Source organism: Taudactylus pleione, unplaced genomic scaffold (assembly GCF_031769625.1).
Source record: "Taudactylus pleione unplaced genomic scaffold, aTauple2 ptg000027l, whole genome shotgun sequence".
In the NCBI taxonomy this organism is placed as follows: Eukaryota; Metazoa; Chordata; class Amphibia; order Anura; family Myobatrachidae; genus Taudactylus; species Taudactylus pleione.
This window is the reverse complement of record NW_028284429.1, coordinates 2836516-2851357: the sequence shown is the minus strand read 5'-3', so window position 1 is coordinate 2851357 and position 14842 is coordinate 2836516. Positions and strand designations below refer to the sequence as shown.

The 14842-nt window shown below is 46.9% G+C and overlaps 1 protein-coding gene across 1 annotated transcript in view; it reads right to left on the bottom strand.

Annotated features, from left to right (window-relative positions):
• Positions 1-14842, bottom strand: part of LOC148539147 (fibronectin-like) — a 182425-nt gene that overhangs the window by 135598 nt on the left and 31985 nt on the right. The window lies entirely within an intron of this gene.

The following is a 14842-nucleotide window of genomic DNA, read 5'->3' as shown; positions in this document are numbered from 1 at the left end:
GATCTTGCCAGCGGCCTACAAGCATGCCACATGTGGACACAGATCCCTCTGCCTCAGACAGGGCTTTACTTACAACTGACAGCTACCACCCAACACCCACTGGAAACAAAGAGGCCTAAAAGCTTTAAAAAGGTGATAGCTGAGCCTACAGAGGAGATACCGAACCAGCTCTCCCAGCGCCATGACCTCTTATCAAGCTTATACTCGCGGTCAGAAAGGTTCACCTCCTCTGGTGAGTTCCCACAAAGGAAATAATTAGGAGTTTCTCCTAAACGAGCAATACATCCCCTCCTGCCAGTCCTGCAGACTTAAAGACTCCTGGCCTGCCATTAATAGCACTGGCCATCTCCTCAGTGCTTGTGCACCATGGAGGAAGGGGAAAACGAGACCACCAGGAAGGAGGAGACATGGGCTGTGCGTTATAGCAATAGGCTGCACAGCCCTTGCACTGCCCGAAGGATGAGGTGTAATGTGCGGTCCTTTAACTTAAAGACCGCACATTACAACTCTCACTCCTCCGTGCAGTGTAACCTACTGCTATAATGCACAGCCTCTGACGTCTATGCCGCTCCACTGGTGCCTCAGAAAGGTTGGGGGGGGCACACAGCTCCCTTGCCCCCCTGTTTCGGCGCCTATGTCCACTACATGGACATTTTTACAGTGAACAGGATGATGTATAACATTCAATGGGTAAATACAAAGTACAGGGGGAGATACTGGGTAGGTGGAAATGGGAAGAAGGGAGACTGGGAGGGGGGCATGGTAAAGTAGGGAGTCAGGGAGGGATGATGCGGCAGTATGGAGAGACATGTAATTCAGTCAGTGTCTTGCAGATAGAAGTACAAGGTAAAATGAATTAGTAACACAAATGCCATACTGTAATACTGTAATAGATTTAAAGATAGAATGCAGTAGTAAGAACAGACAATGTTAAGCAAGAATGGGCCGTATTCAATTAGGAGTGAAAAGCCGTTTTCACCTGTTTTTTTGTGAAAATTTTGCCTGAAAATGCATCTCCTTATTCAATTCCAGTCCATCTTCGCCTATGCGAAAAGTCAATGCACTGAAATAGGCGATAGTTTTTCTCCACAGAAAAGCAGGTGAAAAAAAGTGTAAATTCTATATTTTGGAGGCAGATGTTGGGAGACCACTCAGATACCTTGGTACGCTCCCCCCCAAAGGACAACTGACCCCATAAAAGAGGAAAAAAAATTCACGGAACACCCCCAAAAAAGTCTTTGAAATTTGGGGCAAAAATGGTAAAAGTGGGGGGACAACTTCAAAAACTAACGAAATAAGCTTCTGGGGGTGCTCTAAGAAGGGGCCAAGTGTTTTCGGGATTGCAGGTGCTTGTATGATGGAGGAATTTCACTTTTCTAAAACTTCACTTTAGAGACATAAGATATGCTAGTGCCCATTTTCATGTACCCCAAATTTGATGGAACTACTTATTTTCTCCAAAAAACACAGCTTTATGCCATCCTTCACCACTTTTACCAAGATGCTAATAACAAACAATTACCACCACTAAGTGCCCTCACTAGATCACTTAGGGCTAATACTAAACTGCCATAATGATTTCCGGAGTCAGCCCATCTCTTTCTGGGGTACAGAGTGATTCCCCCAATTCATCCTGCACTTTTCGCCTGGTTCACATTCGCCGGGTCCAGTTTTCACCTGTTTGGTAATTTAATACGGAGTAAATCGGGAGCGCGCACGAAAAGTTTGCCTCCAAATCACACAAACACGGCGAAAAGTCGGGTAGGCTGAACTTTTTAGCCTATGCGAAACTAATTGAATACGGCCCAATGTGTCAAATTACCAGGTGAGGTTGCAAGAGGGGGAAAGGAGTAGTAGCATGCAGGGGTTGTAATGCTTGTGGTATTTTTGAGATTAAAGTGGGGCAAAATCCAGACTAAATCCAGTTTAAAGGCTGATTACCCGATGTATAGTGACCCCAGAACAAGTCTGAGCTCTCATCTGTGGCTGCATGTCTGCTTCTTTTATTTTTGCAGAGATCTAGAAGGAGCCTTTTCAGCAACAACTTACTTTGGTCTCCCTGCGTCACAGAAGTAAGCTGTTCACTAATACCCCTTTTACACCTAGCTCCCTGGTGTAAAAGGGGAGAGGGTTGGATCGCCGGGTCGAGTGACCCGGCAATCCAACCCAGGTAACTAGCAGGGTTTAACACGGGCGTAGCCCGTGAAACCCTGCTGTGAGAACAGCACACTCCGGGTCACGATGACCTGGAGTGCGCTGCAGGCCGGCCGATTGGTCCGGCTTCAGTGGCGCTTGGAGATGACGTCATCTCCAAGCGACCACTTACACGCCGGAAAAGCCGGGTCTATGCAGACCCGACTCCATTGTGAGCGGCGCCGACTCGGGAATATCCTGAGTCGGCGCCAGCAAAATTCCGGGTCTGATCCGGATAGGAACCCTGTTCCAACTCCGGGTCAGACCCGGAATTTTTGTGGAAAAGGGGTATAACTGGAATTTCTATTCACACAACTGAGCAATACCGTTCTAAGCCACTAGAGGGGGTCAGAACACAACATCTGACTCACAAGTACTTACTAATATTATTATTATTATCATTTATTTATATGGCGCAACAAATGTTCCGCAGCGCCTTACAAAGTACATAAACAAATTGTAGACAAGCGACTTACAGAACAATACAATACAGGACCAGGACATAGATAATATATATCGCTACATTAGCGACCATAACACCCAGATAAGCAACAGAGCATAAGCACCAAGTGTTAGGTGCCCTAGTGGTAAGAAGTAGATGAAACTAAGTAGGGAGAAGCACAAGAGGGGAGAGGGCCCTGTTCATAGTATTATTAATAATATCCTTTATTTATATGGCGCCACAAGGGTTGTGCAGCGCCTCACAAAGTACATAACAAATGAGCAAACACAAAAACAGCGATTTACAGTACAAAACAATGCAGGACAAGGATATAGTTTATAAACATTGATGTAATAGCAATCATAATAACACAAAAATAAGCAGCAGGGCATCAGCTACCAGGTATTAGGTTCCCTTGTGGGAAGTTTGGAGTAGATAATCGTATGAGGGAGGGAAGGAGAAGCATATGAGGGAAGAGGGCCCTGCTCGTTAGAGCTTACATTCTAAAGCAGGAGTAGCCAGCCCTGGTCCTCGAGAGCTACCAACAGTGCGTGTTTTCCAGGTCTCCTCACAGAAGAAAAGTGTAATAATTAGCTCCACTTGTGGATCTTTTCAAATGTGTTAGTGAGTAATAACTGCACCTGTGCACCAGCTAGGTGGTCTGGAAACCGTGAACTGTTGGTAGCTCTTGAGGACCGAGGTTGGGTACCCCTGTTAGACTTAAAAGAATGAACATAACTTTATTGTCCAACGTTTATACTGTATAAAAATCTAAAGCTCAACCCCTTGATGTTGCACATGTACAATCAGAGAAAGATTCACCAGCTTAACCCATTCCTCCCAGCTATTGATCATACTCTTCATCCACATTGCAAACAAACAAACCATTAACAGTTTGAACAATAAAAACAGACATAGAAGAGTTCAGATTATCCCTTAAAATAAATAAAACAAAAATCCCTAAACTGCTATTATTATTATTATTATTATTATTATTATTATTTTTATGGCACCACAGGGGGTCCGTGCGCCTTAAGCTGGCCACACACTAGAACAACTTACATCCAACCAGCCAACTTGTTGATTGGTTGGAATGAAAATCTGGTAAGGAATGAGAGTAAATGATGATCAGAAATTTACTCCTAAATGCCAGAAAACAGATGAAAATGGCGTCAGACAAGTTTGTTAAATGTTTGATTTAAACTATTTGTTTATACAACAGTTTTGGTCCATTTGTCAGCGTCTGGGAGCAAGTTGCTGATTGTATTCCTTACCAGATTTTCATTCCAACCAATCTACTAGTTGGCTGGTTGGACAGATAATCTTTAGATGTGTGGCCAGCTTTACAATGTACATAAGCAGACAGTGCAAACAAAAAAAGAAAGACGTGCAAAAGACTTAGGGGTATATTTACAAAAGTGAGAGTTTTTAGAAGTGGGGATTTTGCCCATAACAACCAATCAGATTCTATTTAACATTTATCTAGCACTTTATAGAAGATAATAGCTAGAATCTGATTGGTTGCTATGGGCAACCTCTCCACTTGTAGAAACCTGCACTTAAGTAAATATACCCCTTACAGTAAAAAACAATGCAGAATTTGGGATACGGGGCTATATTTACTAAAGGTCGATTTTAATTGACTTAAAATTGATGAAAATATCAACTCTGATGTTGTGTTTTTGGGGCTAAATCACACATTTACGAACAGCCAATTATTTATTTATTTTTTAAAGTATTACTAAATGTGTGATTTAGCCCCATAAACACAACATCGGTGTTGATATTTTCATCAAATTTAAGTCAATTAAAATCGACCTTTAGTAAATATAAGAGACTGTATAACCATTGCTGCACATGCAGTCATAATACCCACAGGCTGTATAACCATTGCTGCGCATGCAGCCATAATACCCACAGGCTGTATAACCATTGCTGCGCATGCAGTCATAATACCCACAGGCTGTATAACCATTGCTGCCCATGCAGTCATAATACCCACAGGCTGTATAACCATTGCTGCCCATGCAGTCATAATACCCACAGGCTGTATAACCATTGCTGCCCATGCAGTCATAATACCCACAGGCTGTATAACCATTGCTGCGCATGCAGTCATAAAACCCACAGGCTGTATAACCAATGCTGCCCATGCAGTCATAATACCCACAGGCTGTATAACCACTGCTGCGCACGCAGTCATAATACCCACAGGCTGTATAACCATTGCTGCGCACGCAGTCATAATACCCACAGGCTGTATAACCATTGCTGCGCATGCAGTCATAATACCCACAGGCTGTTTAACCACTGCTGCGCATGCAGTCATAATACCCACAGGCTGTATAACCACTGCTGCGCATGCAGTCATAATACCCACAGGCTGTACAACCACTGCTGCATATGCAGTCACAATACCCACAGGCTGTATAACCACTGCTGCGCATGCAGTCATAATACTCACAAGCTGTATAACCACTGCTGCGCATGCACTCATAATACCCACAGGCTGTATAACCATTGCTGCGATTGCAGTCATAATACTCACAGGCTGTATAACCATTGCTGCGCATGCAGTCATAATACCCACAGGCTGTATAACCACTGCTGCGCATGCAGTCATAATACCCACAGGCTGTATAACCACTGCTGCGCATGCAGTCATAATACTCACAGGCTGTATAACCACTGCTGCGCATGCAGTCATAATACCCACAGGCTGTATAACCACTGCTGCGCATGCAGTCATAATACCCACAGACTGTATAACCACTGCTGCGCATGCAGTCATAATACCCACAGGCTGTACAACCATTGCTGCGCATGCAGTCATAATACCCGCAGGCTGTACAACCATTGCTGCGCATGCAGTCATAATACCCGCAGGCTGTACAACCATTGCTGCGCATGCAGTCATAATACCCACAGGCTGTATAACCATTGCTGCGCATGCACTCATAATACCCACAGGCTATATAACGAATGCTACGCATGCAGTCATAATACCCACAGGCTATATAACTAGCGTTCCCGCTAGGCTGTTTTAGCGGGGCGCGGCGCCCTGCCCTCCTCCTGGAGGGCAAAAAGCACCCTGCCCTCCAGGAGGAGGGCAAAAAGCGCCCTGCCCTAACAGCCTGCGGGAGCCGTTCTCACCCGCGGGACGCAGTGTCCCGCGGGTGGACAAACATGCGGTGATCCGGTCACCGCCGGAGAATAGACGCCGGGCGCATGCGCCCGGCATCTATTCTCCCTTTCTGCAGCGCTTGGGGGCTGCCCGGCATGTCCGTAAGCGCCGGGCACGCCCCCAAGTATGACGAAAAGGGGACGCGTCTTATAGACACACACCCTTTTCATAACCACGCCCCCTTTTCGGGCGCGCGCACAAGATTGTCCTCTCTAGCTCCGGCGCCCTGCCTGCCGTCGGAGCTAGAGGGAACACTATATAACCAATGCTGCGCATGCAGTCATAATACCCACAGGCTGTATAACCATTGCTGTGCATGCAGTCATAATACCCACAGGCTGTATAACCATTGCTGCGCATGCAGTCATAATACCCACAGGCTATATAACCATTGCTTCCCATGCAGTCATAATACCCACAGGCTATATAACCAATGCTGTGCATGCAGTCATAATACCCACAGGCTATATAACCACTGCTGCGCATGCAGTCATAATACCCACATTAGCGTTCCCGCTAGGCTGTTTTAGCGGGGCGCGGCCCCCTGCCCTCCTTCTGGAGGGCAAAAAGCACCTTGCCCTCCAGGAGGAGGACAGAAAGCGCCCTGCCCTCACAGCCCGCGGGTGCCGTTCTCACCCGCGGGACGCAGTGTCCCGCGGGTAGAGAAACATGCGGTGACCTGGTCACCGCCAGAGAATAGACGTCGGGCGCATGCGCCCGGCATCTATTCTCCCTTTCCGCAGCGCTTGGGGGCTGCCCGGCATGTCCGTAAGCGCCGGGCACGCCCCCAAGTATGACGAAAAGGGGACGCGTATTATAGAAACGCCCCCTTTTCATGACCACGCCCCCTTTTCGGACGCGCGCGCCTTCGGCGTGAGCATAACATTGCCCTCTCTAGCTCCGGCGCCCTGCCTGCTGCCGGAGCTAGAGTTAACACTACACATGCTGTATAACCATTGCTGCACATGCAGTCATAATACCCACAGGCTGTATGATCATTGCTGCACATGCAGTCATAATACCCACAGGCTGTATAACCACTGGTGCGACTGCAGTCATAATACCCACAGGCTGTATAACTATTGCTGCACATGCAGTCATAATCCCCACAGGCTGTATAACAACTGCTGCGCATGCAGTCATAATACCCACAGGCTGTATAACCATTGCTGCGCATGCAGTCATAATACCCACAGGCTGTATAACCACTGCTGCACATGCAGTCATAACACCCACAGGCTGTATAACCACTGCTGCACATGCAGTCATAATACCCACAGGCTGTATAACCACTGCTGCACATGCAGTCATAATACCCACAGGCTGTATAACCATTGCTGCGCATGCAGTCATAATACCCACAGGCTGTATAACCATTGCTGCGCATGCAGTCATAATACCCACAGGTTGTATAACCATTACTGTGCATGCAGTCATAACACCCACAGGCTGTATAACCAATGCTGCGCATGCAGTCATAATACCCACAGGCTGTATAACCACTGCTGCGCATGCAGTCATAATACCCACAGGCTGTATAACCACTGCTGCGCATGCAGTCATAATACCCACAGGCTGTATAACCACTGCTGCACATGCAGTCATAATACCCACAGGCTGTATAACCATTGCTGTGCATGCAGTCATAATACCCACAGGCTGTATAACCAATGCTGCGCATGCAGTCATAATACCCACAGGCTGTATACCCATTGCTGCGCATGCAGTCATAATACTCACAAGCTGTATAACCACTGCTGCGCATGCACTCATAATACCCACAGGCTGTATAACCATTGCTGCGATTGCAGTCATAATACTCACAGGCTGTATAACCATTGCTGCGCATGCAGTCATAATACCCACAGGCTGTATAACTATTGCTTCACATGCAGTCATAATACCCACAGGCTATATAACCAATGCTGTGCATGCAGTCATAATACCCACAGGCTATATAACCACTGCTGCGCATGCAGTCATAATACCCACAGGCTGTATAACCACTGCTGCGCATGCAGTCATAATACCCACAGGCTGTATAACCACTGCTGCGCATGCAGTCATAATACTCACAGGCTGTATAACCACTGCTGCGCATGCAGTCATAATACTCACAGGCTGTATAACCACTGCTGCGCATGCAGTCATAATACCCACAGGCTGTATAACCACTGCTGCACATGCAATCATAATACCCACAGGCTGTATAACCATTGCTGCGCATGCAGTCATAATACCCACAGGCTATATAACCAATGCTGTGCATGCAGTCATAATACCCACAGGCTGTATAACTATTGCTTCACATGCAGTCATAATACCCACAGGCTATATAACCAATGCTGTGCATGCAGTCATAATACCCACAGGCTATATAACCACTGCTGCGCATGCAGTCATAATACCCACAGGCTGTATAACCATTGCTGCACATGCAGTCAGAATACCCACAGGCTGTATAACCACTGCTGCACATGCAGTCACAATACCCACAGGCTGTATAACCACTGCTGCGCATGCAGTCATAATACCCACAGGCTGTATAACCACTGCTGCGCATGCAGTCATAATACTCACAGGCTGTATAACCACTGCTGCGCATGCAGTCATAATACTCACAGGCTGTATAACCACTGCTGCGCATGCACTCATAATACTCACAGGCTGTATAACTACTGCTGCGCATGCAGTCATAATACCCACAGGCTGTATAACCACTGCTGCACATGCAGTCATAATACCCACAGGCTGTATAACCATTGCTGTGCATGCAGTCATAATACCCACAGGCTGTATAACCAATGCTGCGCATGCAGTCATAATACCCACAGGCTGTATAACCATTGCTGCGCATGCAGTCATAACACCCACAGGCTGTATAACCAATGCAGCGCATGCAGTCATAATACCCACAGGCTGTATACCCATTGCTGCGCATGCAGTCATAATACCCACAGGCTGTATAACCACTGGTGCGCCTGCAGTCATAATACCCACAGGCTGTATAACCATTGCTGCGCATGCAATCATAATACCCACAGGCTGTATAACCACTGCAGCACATGCAGTCATAATACCCACAGGCTGTATAACCACTGCTGCACATGCAGTCATAATACCCACAGGCTGTATGACCACTGCTGCACATGCAGTCATAATACCCACAGGCTGTATAACCATTGCTGCGCATGCAGTCATAATACCCACAGGCTGTATAACCAATGCTGCGCATGCAGTCATAATACTCACAGGCTGTATAACCACTGCTGCGCATGCAGTCATAATACCCACAGGCTGTATAACCACTGCTGCGCATGCAGTCATAATACCCACAGGCTGTATAACCACTGCTGCACATGCAGTCATAATACCCACAGGGTGTATAACCATTGCTGTGCATGCAGTCATAATACCCACAGGCTGTATAACCAATGCTGCGCATGCAGTCATAATACCCACAGGCTGTATAACCATTGCTGCGCATGCAGTCATAACACCCACAGGCTATATAACCAATGCTGTGCATGCAGTCATAATACCCACAGGCTGTATAACCATTGCTGCGCATGCAGTCATAACACCCACAGGCTATATAACCAATGCTTCACATGCAGTGATAATACCCACAGGCTGTATAACCAATGCTGCCCATGCAGTCATAATACCCACAGGCTGTATAACCATTGCTGTGCATGCAGTCATAATACCCACAGGCTGTATACCCATTGCTGCGCATGCAGTCATAACACCCACAGGCTGTATAACCATTGCTTCACATGCAGTCATAATACCCACAGGCTGTATAACCACTGCTGCGCCTGCAGTCATAATACCCACAGGCTGTATAACCAATGCTGCACATGCAGTCATAATACCCACAGGCTGTATAACCACTGCTGCACATGCAGTCATAATACCCACAGGCTGTATAACTATTGCTGCGCATGCAGTCATAATACCCACAGGCTGTATAACCATTGCTGCGCATGCAGTCATAATACCCACAGGCTGTATAACCAATGCTGCGCATGCAGTCATAATACCCACAGGCTGTATAACCACTGCTGCGCATGCAGTCATAATACCCACAGGCTGTATAACCATTGCTAGGCATGCAGTCATAATACCCACAGGCTGTATAACCACTGCTGCACATGCAGTCATAATACCCACAGGCTGTATAACCACTGCTGCACATGCAGTCATAATACCCACAGGCTGTATAACTATTGCTGCGCATGCAGTCATAATACCCACAGGCTGTATAACTATTGCTGCGCATGCAGTCATAATACCCACAGGCTGTATAACCAATGCTGCGCATGCAGTCATAATACCCACAGGCTGTATAACCAATGCTGCGCATGCAGTCATAATACCCACAGGCTGTATAACCACTGCTGCGCATGCAGTCATAATACCCACAGGCTGTATAACCATTGCTACGCATGCAGTCATAATACCCACAGGCTGTATAACCATTGCTGCCCCATGCAGTCATAATACCCACAGGCTGTATAACCAATGCTGTGCATGCAGTCATAATACCCACAGGCTGTATAACCACTGCTGCACATGCAGTCATAATACCCACAGGCTGTATAACCACTGTTGCGCATGCAGTCATAATACCCACAGGCTGTATAACCACTGCTGCGCATGCAGTCATAATACCCACAGGCTGTATAACCACTGCTGCGCATGCAGTCATAATACCCACAGGCTGTATAACCATTGCTGCACATGCAGTCATAATACCCACAGGCTGTATAACCACTGCTGCGCATGCAGTCATAATACCCACAGGCTGTATAACCACTGCTGCACATGCAATCATAATACCCACAGGCTGTATAACCACTGCTGCGCATGCAGTCATAATACCCACAGGCTGTATAACCAATGCTGCGCATGCAGTCATAATACCCACAGGCTGTATAACCACTGCTGCGCATGCAGTCATAATACCCACAGGCTGTATAACCACTGCTGCACATGCAGTCATAATACCCACAGGCTGTATAACCATTGCTGCGCATGCAGTCATAACACCCACAGGCTATATAACCAATGCTTCACATGCAGTGATAATACCCACAGGCTGTATAACCAATGCTGCCCATGCAGTCATAATACCCACAGGCTGTATAACCATTGCTGTGCATGCAGTCATAATACCCACAGGCTGTATACCCATTGCTGCGCATGCAGTCATAACACCCACAGGCTGTATAACCATTGCTTCACATGCAGTCATAATACCCACAGGCTGTATAACCACTGCTGCGCCTGCAGTCATAATACCCACAGGCTGTATAACCAATGCTGCACATGCAGTCATAATACCCACAGGCTGTATAACCAATGCTGCACATGCAGTCATAATACCCACAGGCTGTATAACCATTGCTGTGCATGCAGTCATAATACCCACAGGCTGTATACCCATTGCTGCGCATGCAGTCATAACACCCACAGGCTGTATAACCATTGCTTCACATGCAGTCATAATACCCACAGGCTGTATAACCACTGCTGCGCATGCAGTCATAATACCCACAGGCTGTATAACCATTGCTGCGCAAGCAGTCATAATACCCACAGGCTGTATAACAACTGCTGCGCATGCAGTCATAATACCCACAGGCTGTATAACCATTGCTGCGCATGCAGTCATAATACCCACAGGCTGTATAACCATTGCTGCGCATGCAGTCATAATACCCACAGGCTGTATAACCAATGCTGCGCATGCAGTCATAATACCACAGGCTGTATAACCACTGCTGCGCATGCAGTCATAATACCCACAGGCTGTATAACCATTGCTACGCATGCAGTCATAATACCCACAGGCTGTATAACCACTGCTGCACATGCAGTCATAATACCCACAGGCTGTATAACTATTGCTGCGCATGCAGTCATAATACCCACAGGCTGTATAACCATTGCTGCGCATGCAGTCATAATACCCACAGGCTGTATAACCAATGCTGCGCATGCAGTCATAATACCCACAGGCTGTATAACCACTGCTGCGCATGCAGTCATAATACCCACAGGCTGTATAACCATTGCTACGCATGCAGTCATAATACCCACAGGCTGTATAACCACTGCTGCACATGCAGTCATAATACCCACAGGCTGTATAACCACTGCTGCACATGCAGTCATAATACCCACAGGCTGTATAACTATTGCTGCGCATGCAGTCATAATACCCACAGGCTGTATAACTATTGCTGCGCATGCAGTCATAATACCCACAGGCTGTATAACCAATGCTGCGCATGCAGTCATAATACCCACAGGCTGTATAACCAATGCTGCGCATGCAGTCATAATACCCACAGGCTGTATAACCACTGCTGCGCATGCAGTCATAATACCCACAGGCTGTATAACCATTGCTACGCATGCAGTCATAATACCCACAGGCTGTATAACCATTGCTGCCCATGCAGTCATAATACCCACAGGCTGTATAACCACTGCTGCACATGCAGTCATAATACCCACAGGCTGTATAACCAATGCTGTGCATGCAGTCATAATACCCACAGGCTGTATAACCACTGCTGCACATGCAGTCATAATACCCACAGGCTGTATAACCACTGTTGCGCATGCAGTCATAATACCCACAGGCTGTATAACCACTGCTGCGCATGCAGTCATAATACCCACAGGCTGTATAACCACTGCTGCGCATGCAGTCATAATACCCACAGGCTGTATAACCATTGCTGCACATGCAGTCATAATACCCACAGGCTGTATAACCACTGCTGCGCATGCAGTCATAATACCCACAGGCTGTATAACCACTGCTGCACATGCAATCATAATACCCACAGGCTGTATAACCACTGCTGCGCATGCAGTCATAATACCCACAGGCTGTATAACCACTGGTGCACATGCAATCATAATACCCACAGGCTGTATAACCACTGCTGCGCATGCAGTCATAATACCCACAGGCTGTATAACCAATGCTGTGCATGCAGTCATAATACCCACAGGCTGTATAACCACTGCTGCGCATGCAGTCATAATACCCACAGGCTGTATAACCACTGCTGCGCATGCAGTCATAATACCCACAGGCTGTATAACCATTGCTGCACATGCAGTCATAATACCCACAGGCTGTATAACCACTGCTGCGCATGCAGTCATAATACCCACAGGCTGTATAACCACTGCTGCACATGCAATCATAATACCCACAGGCTGTATAACCACTGCTGCGCATGCAGTCATAATACCCACAGGCTGTATAACCACTGTTGCGCATGCAGTCATAATACCCACAGGCTGTATAACCACTGCTGCGCATGCAGTCATAATACCCACAGGCTGTATAACCACTGCTGCGCATGCAGTCATAATACCCACAGGCTGTATAACCACTGCTGCGCATGCAGTCATAATACCCACAGGCTGTATAACCATTGCTGCCCATGCAGTCATAATACCCACAGGCTGTATAACCAATGCTGTGCATGCAGTCATAATACCCACAGGCTGTATAACCACTGCTGCGCATGCAGTCATAATACCCACAGGCTGTATAACCACTGCTGCGCATGCAGTCATAATACCCACAGGCTGTATAACCATTGCTGCACATGCAGTCATAATACCCACAGGCTGTATAACCACTGCTGCGCATGCAGTCATAATACCCACAGGCTGTATAACCACTGGTGCACATGCAATCATAATACCCACAGGCTGTATAACCACTGCTGCGCATGCAGTCATAATACCCACAGGCTGTATAACCAATGCTGCGCATGCAGTCATAATACCCACAGGCTGTATAACCACTGCTGCGCATGCAGTCATAATACCCACAGGCTGTATAACCATTGCTGCACATGCAGTCATAATACCCACAGGCTGTATAACCAATGCTGTGCATGCAGTCATAATACCCACAGGCTGTATAACCATTGCTGCACATGCAGTCATAATACCCATAGAAGCAGCACTTGCTGAACCAAAAGGTTTGCTGCTGCTGTTGGCAATGGGGAGGAGAAGATGGTATAAGTGAGGGAGGGAGGGAAAAGCACATGAGGGAAGGGGGCCCTGCTTGTGAGAGCTGACAATGTAAAGGGGAGGAGGAATAATTCAACATATAGAAATAAAATGGATAAACTGGCAGCATCTCATAATGATCTGATTAAATCCTACCAGGAGAAATAACAGCTATCCAGGACTAACTGGTGGAAGAGGGATAATAGCAAATATGACGATTCTCAGAAACTGTCATTCTGAATTGAGTGACTTTACCATGTTCAACAAGCTTCTCCCTTTACCATCAGACCAAGAGCTTCTGATAGACAGAATACATTGACCCTTAAAAGGAACAATTACGGGAAGACTACGTAGGATCCTCTTTCATTGGAGAAAAAATGAATCAAGTCAGCAAAACCCCGGCTCTTCCTAATTTGTGGAATTCAGGAGATCTTCAGTTTACCCTGATATCTGCCCTGCAACCCCAAGAAAAAGATTTGTGCAGTGACTACAACGCTGAGAGAAGCCAAAATGATATACAGGTGACACCTTCCTGTGACACCAGCTAGCGCATCCATGCCAGTACAGTGGCGTCAGAGAAACACGGAACACCAGCGTGTGGGAAGTAAAACGCGTCTCTTCTAACCTACGATACTGACAGTAATGGTGCTAAACTCCCAGATATGGCGACTCCTCTCCCCAGCGTCTGTCACATCAATTCCGGCAAGTGATGGCCTATGTGTATGATGTGCAGGTTGGTCAGCGAGCGAGAGATGAGACATTGCTGGTGTGAGTGGTCTAAGGTGATAATTTGAAGAGCAAAGCCATGATTGAGAGATAGGAACATGTAGAGTAAGGATAAATATTGTGGCAGAGCAAGTGTGGAATATGTAATGAGTATAGCTCTGGCGTGCACCTAAACTCACCCAAGTGCGAGTCTGATGCCGGGACCATGGATGCATGCTAGACGAGATTCATGTGACATCTAG